We start from the raw sequence: 10623 nt of genomic DNA on the forward strand, positions 1-10623 counted from the left end.
ATATCTGTAATAAAGATGGGTGTTTGCTTTTCTGTGTGTAATTATAGATCAATAAATGTACGTCATCCATGACTCAACAAGTAATTTTTTAACCAGAATATAGCAGCCCTTGGGTAAATGTTTCTAAAGTGACAGCTCTATTAGAAACACAATGATCCGTGGCATTATCAATAAAAGTTGGGATGATTGCTGAGCTAACAGGGCTTCATTAGCGAAGACTCAGTCAAATAGAACAATACTGTTAAATAATAGTACAGATTCATACACATTGTATAAGCACAATGCACTTAAAATCACTTTGGCCTTGCAAATTCAAGTAATGGTAAGTGATGATTATGACATTTTTATGCAGTTAAACTTTTTTTATAAGATCTACAACTCACTTTCGCTCATAAATATACCCTCAAATGTTCTTTAAATTTCCACCTGAGCAACATTTAAGAAATATCCTTCCCTGCCTTGAGATGGTGGTGGTGAAACCTCAGTCCTTGAGTTTCAATAATTACGTTAAATGGGGAATTTGAGGACATTGATCCAGCAACAAAGAAACAGCAATGATTTCACATTCAGGACAGTGTGTGAATTAGTGGATAACTGGGATGTGGTGGTGATCCCATGACATGGATGTTTCTGCTCTTCTTGATGCTCAGGGTCACACTTCTGCAAAGTGGTCTTGCTGAGTTACGGCAGGCATCACATAGTTAGTGTAAATCACAGGTTTGCTGTTTAATTCTTTTTTTTTATAATGATATTATTAACTTCCCATTCAGCAAGTCTCAGTTTTAAACGAGTTTTGACATGAGGTATGTTGATTCTTTTTGATGGAGCTATTTCCCCCCTCTGCACCTGGACATTTTTGTTTCTGTGTGAAGTCATTTCCCAGTCTCTCCTTCCCAACTGCTTTAGGGAACACTGTGATGAAATTGACAACTTTGCTGGTAATGAAAGCTGTCAAGTATCAAAAATCCCAACAGTTTTCCTGAAGATGAGGTTTGTTGGTACTGTGATTTGAGCTTGTCATCTCAACCTTCTCTATGCAATAGTTAACAGCAACAATAAATATATTTTAAATCAACTGTAATGTTATTTAGCATGACAGCCAACTTTAGGAAGGACTGCATGTGCCCAATTATGATGTGTTTGGTTTGACTTGAAGCTTTTATTTCAGTTTAACTAGGCTTTGGGTGTATCGTGCACAGTGGAACCCAGAAGTATATTCATGAAGGATCAGGTATCTGCACTGAATGTGCTTTGAATCTGATGAAATAAAGTGCCACATATGAGTGAGTATTTCAGAAACACTTATTGTATAACTGATATATAAATAGAAAACAGTTGAAGGCTTGTAAACTCCAGTAACAGAGATATGGATAAAAGGGACTGAAGTAAAAAAAGACTGTCTCTCACTTCAATTAATGAAAGTCTTTTGAAGATAAAATAAGTAGCAGCTTATGTACTAAATCCAGTATCATTGTGGTAATCTTTTCCACAGGTTGAAATGGTGACTGTTAAGTCATTAGGTGTTATAGTAAGTGAAGTGTGTGAGATGTATCAGTTAAGTGACTCTAACACCACAGTAAGTTGTCCTCCATTGGAGAAATACCTGAAAAAGTTCAATAATGGAAGAAACTTACAATAATGTTCCTGACTGTAAGTTCCTGAAGACATATGGAAGCCAGGTACAGAATGGAGGCTGCTTTACTCGTTTTTTTATTTATTTATTGAGATACAGCTCAGAATAGGCCCTTCAGTCTTCCAAGCTGTGCTGCCAAACAATTCCCCCAATTTGATCCTAGCCTAATCACGGGACAATTTACAATGGCCAATTAACCTAACCATCGGTATGTCTTAGGACTGTTTGAGGAAATTGGAGCACCCAGAAGAAACCCACGTCGTCAAGGGGAGAACATACAATCTCTTCACAGGCAGCGGTGGGAATTGAACTCAGGTTGCCTGTACCGTAAAACGTTGTGCCATTTACATAACCTTGGAATAAATCTACTTTTGCAGCTATCAGCAAAATATACTTGTCTATCTGCTGCATCATTTGTGGCTCTTTCACGATGTCCTAAAACAGTTCACAGTCAGTGATGGACCTCATTGTTGTGATGTAGGAAAGGTGCCAGCCAATTTGTACACAGCAGGTTCTGACAAAGAACAACATTGTAACAATGAGATTGATAGAAAAAACCATTTTTCCACATAATGCTTGGAGACATTTCACATCTACCTGAGTGAGCAGATTAGACTCAATCTAACATTTCATTCAAATGACGGGACTGCTGACAATGAAACTGTCCCTCAACTTTGCAGCAAACTGTCAGTCTGGATTTTTGAGTTTAAGTGTTGACTATGGGAAATCTGTTGTCTTAGGGGAGAGAGCCCCACCAGGCCTGGCATAGTCTGATGTCAGATGTTCAGAAGGTGCTCTGCACAGGCGTGAAGATGTTGCACAGCCTCTTCTGAAGGGCTCAGGTGGGAAAGTAGAAAGGTTATTTTTGAGTCTTTATCCTTCTATTGCCTCCCACTCTTAATGTGCATCGTAACTGCGGCCAACTTGGAAAGAAGGGAGGAAGTTTCCCTGCTGTTTAATGCCTTGGATAGCTTGAAGTACCAGAGAAAATAAAGTCATGACATGCAGTTTTAATCCCACAGGCAATTTAAATATACTTATTTGCTCCCTGTCCATTAGCACCAGCAAAGCAAGTATTTTTTTAACAAAATAAACTTTATTCACAATAAAAATTATTTACACAAATAAACTGTTCAACACCTTCACAGACATTGTCAATATTTTCCAAATGACGTGCTCACTGAATGCTTTGATGCTTCAACGTACAATTGACAAATAAAGTTAATCTTTAATTTTTAGGTCATGTTTGGAGACAGTTGCTCTCAGTTCTTGATTCGTCAGACAGGGGAAAATTCTTTCCTGTATCCAGCCTGTCAAACCTGGTAAAAATATTACAAGTTTTTCATAGATCTTCCCCTCATTCATCTCAACTTTCTTTTCCATGCAGAGGGTAAATAGCAAAGCTTCCAGTTAGCTCTGAAATGTGGCTGAATTAATTTACCCTCTGACCCTTTCTGTATTGAGCTTGGTAATAAAATTGCACAATAGACATTAGTGTAGATTCCACCTTTAGAATAGAAGTTTTGTCTGAACATAGAAAGCAGCTTCCTATTTTTCCAATCAATAGTCTTTGTTACTTTATCTTCAGTCAAGTCAAGATGTGGTTTTCATTGTCACATTTTGTATTGGAAAATATAATTTTCATGCTCATTGCACATATTCTTCTGCAATTGCACCTCCTGGAACTGAGTTCTGCTGTCTGCCAAATAAAATAACTACCTAAAAATGAGACTGATGTCAATCAGTTAAAGGAATTAAATATAGAGAGGCCTGAAAAGAGACTCTTACCAGCTCTGCTTTAAGCTCATACTAAATATGTAAGATGTGTGAATAAGGAACAAAGCATGAATAAGAAAGCTGTTACCTACCCTGTGGGGTCTTTTTCAAATCATACATGCCCTTCGTAGAATTGATTTTGAGAAAATCATTATTCTATGGAGGTCCAATTTGGCCATTTTTATTGTCAGTATATGTTGCTAGGTTGAGTCATATCTGACTTCATTTAAAACCCCGCAATCTATGTTGACAGCACCAGGTTTTTACTGTCAATACATGTCAAATAATAACTGGCTCTCATGTTATCTTATATTCATCCTAGGCATAAGAAAAGGGTTGAATTGTGTCCCAATGGGTTTTGATATTATCAAATTGGGCTTCACAGGTAGAACCCTTCCTGTGTTTATTTAGCATTCTGTTTGATCTGAGTAATTGCAGAGGCAAGTCACAGAATCATAGAATACTACACCACAGAAGCAGGCACTTCAGCCCATCTAATCCATGCCCTATCAACCTGCATCTGGATCATAGCCCTCTATATACCTATCCAAATTTCTCTTGTGTTGAAATTGAACCTGGATCCACCACTTCTGCTGACTGCTCATTCCACACACTCACTAACTTCTGAACGAAGAACCTCCCTCTCTTGTTCCCCTTAAACATTTCACCTTTCACCCTTAACCCATGACCTCTAGTTGCAGTATCACCCAACCTCAGTGGAAAAAGCCTACTTGCATTTACCCTATCTAAACCCCTCATAATGCGAGATAAATTAATCAACTATTTCAGTTCTGAAGAAAACAAAAGGGCTTGACATTGAATTATTTTTGTGCATGCATCTTGTAAGAAAGTGTGTGTGCTTTGGAATTCCAAATCATATTAATTTCTTTCCTATTATGTGGTTAACACTAGCAATTTCAGGAGTACTTGCCTCTTGTTAAAATCAAGAATGTTGAATCTGGAATGACCTATCTTGGAGGACTCTGGAGTCTCATTTTTTAACTTCATGCTGATAGATTGATGTCTGGATTTTAAAGAAACAAGGGATATGGGGATCTTCTTCTTCGGTTGTCCATCGAAATCTGATGACGACGTCCACTCCTTTAACAGTGAGATCTTTGATGACTATACAGTCCTATCCTGGACCCACAAGCTCTGTTGCAGGTGAGACATGTATATGTAGTGGTGGTGGTAAATATGGCTGCATTTCTCCTGGCTCTTTTCTGCTGTCTTCTGGTTGTTCTTTCCATCTCCAGAATACGAAACCCGTCCCTACACAGGTGTCGCCAAGTGGTACAGACAACAGCAACCTCCTCCAGGTCCTCGGGTCTGGTCTTGCACTTCCTTAAAGCATTCTTCATCTGATCCTTATTGCACTTCTTCGGCTCTCCAGCTGAGCGTCGACCATGATGTAGCTGGCCGTATAACACTCTGCGGGGTAGCTGAAAATGGTGCCAAGGGAGATCAGTTCTGATCTGGATGAATGATGGAATGAACTCAAGGGGCCTGGTGGCAAAATCCTGCACTTCTTTCTTACCTTCCTAAGTAACCATGACCAGTGAATCCAACCACTTCTGAAAGCCAAATATCATCTCACTAATCATTGGCAATGGGAACAGCAATATATAGAAAAAGAAATGGGGCCCATAAATCCTATTGCCAAACTTGACATTTGGTTGAAGAAATCAAAATGCACAGGTCAATTTTCAAGAGAGTATGGAGACTCCCTTCCTCCCTCAATCATTGTTCAAGTCAAGTGAAGTCAAGTTTATTGCCATTTAACTATATACAATACATGTATATAACCATATAATGTATATAGAAACCAGACAACGTTTCTTCAAACCAGGGTGTAAAGCGCAGTAGTACACATAGTACACATTACACACAATAACTTATGAAAGTAAGGATAAAATCTACAAATGAATCATGCATAAATTACAGACTAAAGTGCATAAATTAAATATTGTAAAGTACAGAACAGATTAACCAGTGACACTTTGAAGACGATGCGGCAGGGATTTCAGAAGCCTGATGGCCTGAGGAAAGGAACTGTTTGCCATTCCGACTGTTCTTGTGTTTATGCATTGGAGTCACCTGCCTGATGGTAGAAAGTCAAAGAGGATACTGGATGGATGGGTGGGATCCTTAAGTGACAATGGGAGGAGATGGGCAGGGTGGTCAATGTGAGGAGATATAATCCCACTATGGCAAGATGTTTAATGGCCGTTTTGTACATTCAAAATCAGTGAAGACAGCACACAGCTCTACTATTACAAGTTCACACCTATCATTGCTCCTACGCTCTCACCATTGCACTAGTGTCCACACACATGTAGACCTATTTAACCACAGCAACAACTTCAAGCACAAAAATGAATCAGATTCCAAAGTTCCGGAAGAAGATTATTTGCAGCCTCTGGCCACAGCACCAAGCAAAAGGCCCTTTTTGAGCTAGGTGACCATGTAGAACAGAAAGAGCTGGTTTAATAGTCAGTGACCTGAGATGCAGATCGCTAAATGTTTCACATTCAGTCAACTTGCTCAGATCCTATTTCCCCATGTCTGACAATTTCTAATACCTGATAGCCAGGGAAGTGATGACTCCCTGCTGTAACTTATTTTTTATTCATTCTACTTCCATTCTAGTATTTATATCTGTGCACTTGTAATGCTACTGTGACACTGTGATTTCCTTTGGGATCAATAAAGTATCAATCTATCTATCTATATTCGGATATTTTGAACCTTGACCACTATCTCTCTCAAAGGTTATATATATATATATATATATCTTAGTTTTTATAATTTCGGATGCATGGGACAATCAAGGCATTCTATACATACTTCAAGATCAAAAGGATAATTACGGTGAGAGTAGAACCACTTAGGGACAAAGGAGGAAAGATTTGCTTGGATGTGGAGGATTTGGATGAGGTCATTAATGAATACTTTATATCAGTGTTTACCAAGGAGAATAGGATAGGGAGATCAGTGCCAATAATAATAATAATAATAATAATATGCTAGGGCATGTTGGGTCTCTTAGAGCCTAAAGGTGGATTGGTCGCCAGACCCTGATAGGATATACCCCAGATTATTGGGAGAGGCAAGAGATGAGACTACTGGGGCCTTGATCAATTGTGTCCTCTCTGGCCACAGGCAAGGACCCAGAGGACTGGCGAGCAGCTAACATTGTTCCATGATTCAAGAAGGGAACAAGAGATAATCCTGGAAATTACTCTTAGGGATAGGATTTATGAGCATTTGGAAAACAATTTCTAACCAGGGAGAGCCAGCATGGCTCTGTATAGAGCAAGTCATGCCTTACTAACTTGACTGAGTTTTTTGATGAGGTGATGAGGGTGATTGAAGAAGGTAGAGCTGTGGATGTAGTCGACATGGATTTTAGTAAGGTGCTTGATAAGGTCCTTCATGGGAGGCTCATCCAGAAGATTAAGATTCATGGGACCAATGGTGAATTGGCTGTTTGGATTCAGCACTCGTGCATTGAAGACAGAAAGTAACGATTGACAGGACTTCTCTTGCTGGAATTCTGTAATAGTGGTGTTCTGCAGGTGTTCTGTACTGCAGCCTCTGCAGCTGTGATGAACATTAGTGACCTGGATGAAAATGTAGATGGGTGGGTTAGTAAGTTTGCAGATGATAAGAAAATTGGTGGTGTTGTGGTAGTGTAGAAGTCTGGCAAAGAACACAGCAGGATATATATCAGTTGCAGATATGGGCAGAAAAACAGTAGATGGAATTTAACCCAGCCAAATGTGAAGGTTTGCACCTTGTAAGTCAAATGTAAAGAGACAGTACACTGTTAGGGGCAAGACCCTTAACTGTGTCATTGTGCAGAGAGATCTTAGGGTCCAAATGCATAGCTCCCTGCAAGCGGCTACACAGGTTCATAGGGTAGTTCAGAAAACATATGACATGCTTTCCTTTATTATTAGAGGCACTGAGTTCAAAAGTCAGGAAGTTGTGTTGCAACTTTATAAACTTTGGTAAGGCTACACCTGGAGTTTTGCACATAGGTCACCCCATTATAGGAAGGATGTTAAGGCTTTGGACAGGATGCAAAAGTGGTTTACCAGGATGTAGCTTGGATTAGAGGGCTTGTGCAATAATGAGAGCTTGGACAAACTTGAGTTGTTTTATCTGGAGTAGCGAAGGCTGGTGGGGAGATCTGATAGAAGTTTACAAGATTATGAGATCATAGATACAGTAGAGAGACAGCATCTTCTTACCAGGATTGAAATGTCTAATACTAGATGGCATGTATTTAAGGTGAGAGGGGCAAGTACAAAGGAATTGTGAGGGCAAATTTTTTACCCATAGAGTGGTGAGTGCCTGGAATGGGTTGCCTTGGGTGCTGTTAGAGGCAGGTTCATTGCGGAATTTTAAGAGACATTTAGATAGGCACAGGAATGTGACAGAAATGGAAGGATATGGACATTGTGCATGCAGAAGGGATTAGTTTAGTTAAGCAACACACATAAAAATTGCTGGTGAATGCAGCAGGCCAGGCAGCATCTATTGGAAGAGGTACAGTCAACGTTTCAGGCCGAGACCCTTCGTCAGGACTAACTGAAAGAAGAGCTAGTCAGAGATTTGAAAGTGGGAGAGGGAGGGGGAGATCCAAAATGATAGGAGAAGACAGGAGGGGGAGGGATGGAGCCAAGAGCTGGACAGTTGATTGGCAAAAGGGATATGAGAGGATCATGGGACAGGAGGCCTAGGGAGAAAGAAAAGGGGGAGGGGGGGAAACCCAGAGGATGAGAGGATGGCTCCATCCCTCCCCGTCCTGTCTTCTCCTATCATTTTGGATCTCCCCCTCCCCCTCCCACTTTCAAATCTCTTACTAGCTCTTCTTTCAGTTAGTCCTGACGAAGGGTCTTGGCCCGAAACGTCGACTGTACCTCTTCCAATAGATGCTGCCTGGCCTGCTGCGTTCACCAGCAACTTTTATGTGTGTTGCTTGAAATTCTGGCATCTGCAGATTTCCTCGTGTTTGTGGATTAGTTTAGTTGGTTATTTGATTACTAATTTAATAGGTTTGGCACAACATGGTGGGCTGAAGGACCTATTCCTGTGCTGTACTGCTCTATGTTTGATATTCTATTCACTATAACTTTTGGATGTTGTTGCAAAGAAAGAAGGATAGAGCAAAAAAGCAGAAGTTTGTATGTAATACCAAGAAATTAATACAAGAAAGCCTGGAAGACAGTAGGAAAGGTAGGATTAAAATTAAAAGGGAAATTAAAGAACGAAAATAAAAAAAAAATTGAGGAGTGAAATTAAGGAAATCAAAATGTTTTACAATTACATAAAGAGAAAGGGCAGGGTGTCCTAGTGACCAAAAAGACAACCAGTGTGTGGAGGTAGAAGGTATAGATAGATAGAATTTTCAATGAATATTCTGGGACTGTAGTCACAAAGGAGGGGGTAGATGCCAGTAACTAAGGTGAATGAATGCAAAATGTTGAATGGGATGAAATCAGTAACTTTGTATGTTACTTTAAAAAGGAGGTTGGAGTACAGCAGATTTCAAACCAAGTGTTCAGTTCTGTTGCTGAGCAAATTATTGGAATACCTTATGGAGAGGGAGCAACCAATCACCAGCCAAGGGATGTGTCAGTGCAGGCCTTGCAAAGTGTATGGGATATGGGCATAAGGGGAGGCACAAGGGTGAATAGTCTTCAACTGAATTGTTATAGCATTCGGTGAATTTTAAAACCCATTGGTTCTGTTGAACTGCTTGATTTTCTTTACTTGTTCGGAAGGGGACTCTGTAAATGTAACGATGACAGGGTGATGATATGAGGTCTGTGACAGTGTGGTGAATTCTGCTTCTCTTTCTTCATTTCTACTGTAGTGCATGGATACTCACATGCCCACAGCACCTTTAGCTCTACGTGGAAGGAGCATAACTTCCCCTCTTTGAAGAGAGAACATCTGCAACATCCCACATGTAGTAGTAAGTTGCACACTGTGATATGTGACATTACCAACTAAGAACATCTTAGATTCACATGGGCTGCTGGAGGTCTGAACACGATACCTGGACAATTCTTGAGGATTGGAAGTAGGCTTTTCTCACCATGGTCAATAATTCCTTCTCCTGCACGGTTGCCCTTCCCTTTGCACTCTTCCATTCCTGGTACTGCCTCCATTTCTAGCAGGTAAAGGCAACATAATTGCTCAGATAGGCCAATTGCAGCTGGCACCATGGAAGCATGGCATTGTGGCCATCTACTCTATGTAATAGAGTAGGGTCACACCAAATTCATAAGTGACATCCTCCCTATGATTATTATCCCTTTTCATCATCCTCCCCAACCTCTCTGCAGTATTTGAAATATTTTCGTTCAATTTCTTTCCTCCATACTCCAGTTTAACGGGATCCTTCTCATTTGGTTAAACATTTGCTTGACTGTTGTTCCCAAGTCTGTTCTTGGATTGTTTACTTTCAGCCATTCCTTGGGAATTTGCCTGTGGTCTCAATTGCATGATGGCCCTGACTGTTTCCTTCACGCATATATATTTGACATCCAGACCAACTTCTCTACCAACTTTTGCAATGCCAGCCTCCCATGCTAGCTACAGCCACACACCCAACTCTGACTGCCAGCCCACCCCTCCCCTCCATACTGTCTCTTTATTGGCAGGCAGCTTGTCCAACATCCTACCATAGATGAATAGAATCTCCTCCAGTTAAATATTAGGGAATCTGAAATGACTATGCTTGGGTCCCATCATAAACTCTGCATCTATTTCACTGTGCTTGCTATGTTTGCAGTCAATACCTTAAGGGTACTGATTGTGGATGATCAGCCATGATCACAGTGAATGATGGTGTTGGCTCGAAGGGCTGAATGACCTACTCCTGCACCTATTGTCTATTGTCTATTGTCTTAAGCTGCAATAATATTATCATTCAAATCACCTCTTCTTCACCATGATGTCCATATCCATACCTTTGTCAGAAACTGGTTTAGATGTTGCCAAGCTTTCCTGGCAGTTGTCCAGAAATACTTTGAAGCCATTTAACCAAATGATTGAACTAAAAGATAATGATCAAATTGGTTTATGGTGTTTTTTCCCCCTCTAATGGAAGATACTGTTTTTAGTTGCAGTAAGATAATGTGAACAGAAGCAGGAATTAATTTTGAAAGTACATAACTTCAACTACGTAATAAATGGAC

The 10623-nt window shown here is 40.1% G+C and overlaps 1 long non-coding RNA gene across 1 annotated transcript; it reads left to right on the forward strand.

The window, feature by feature from the left end:
• The first annotated feature begins 227 nt into the window (after window positions 1-227).
• Window positions 228-9378, forward strand: LOC140206360 (uncharacterized). The gene is made up of 4 exons (XR_011888122.1): window positions 228-322; window positions 1169-1283; window positions 4426-4573; window positions 9294-9378. It is a non-coding gene; the product is annotated as an uncharacterized lncRNA (long non-coding RNA).
• Window positions 9379-10623: the final 1245 nt, after the last annotated feature.

This window comes from Mobula birostris, chromosome 12 (assembly GCF_030028105.1).
Source record: "Mobula birostris isolate sMobBir1 chromosome 12, sMobBir1.hap1, whole genome shotgun sequence".
Lineage (NCBI taxonomy): Eukaryota > Metazoa > Chordata > Chondrichthyes > Myliobatiformes > Myliobatidae > Mobula > Mobula birostris.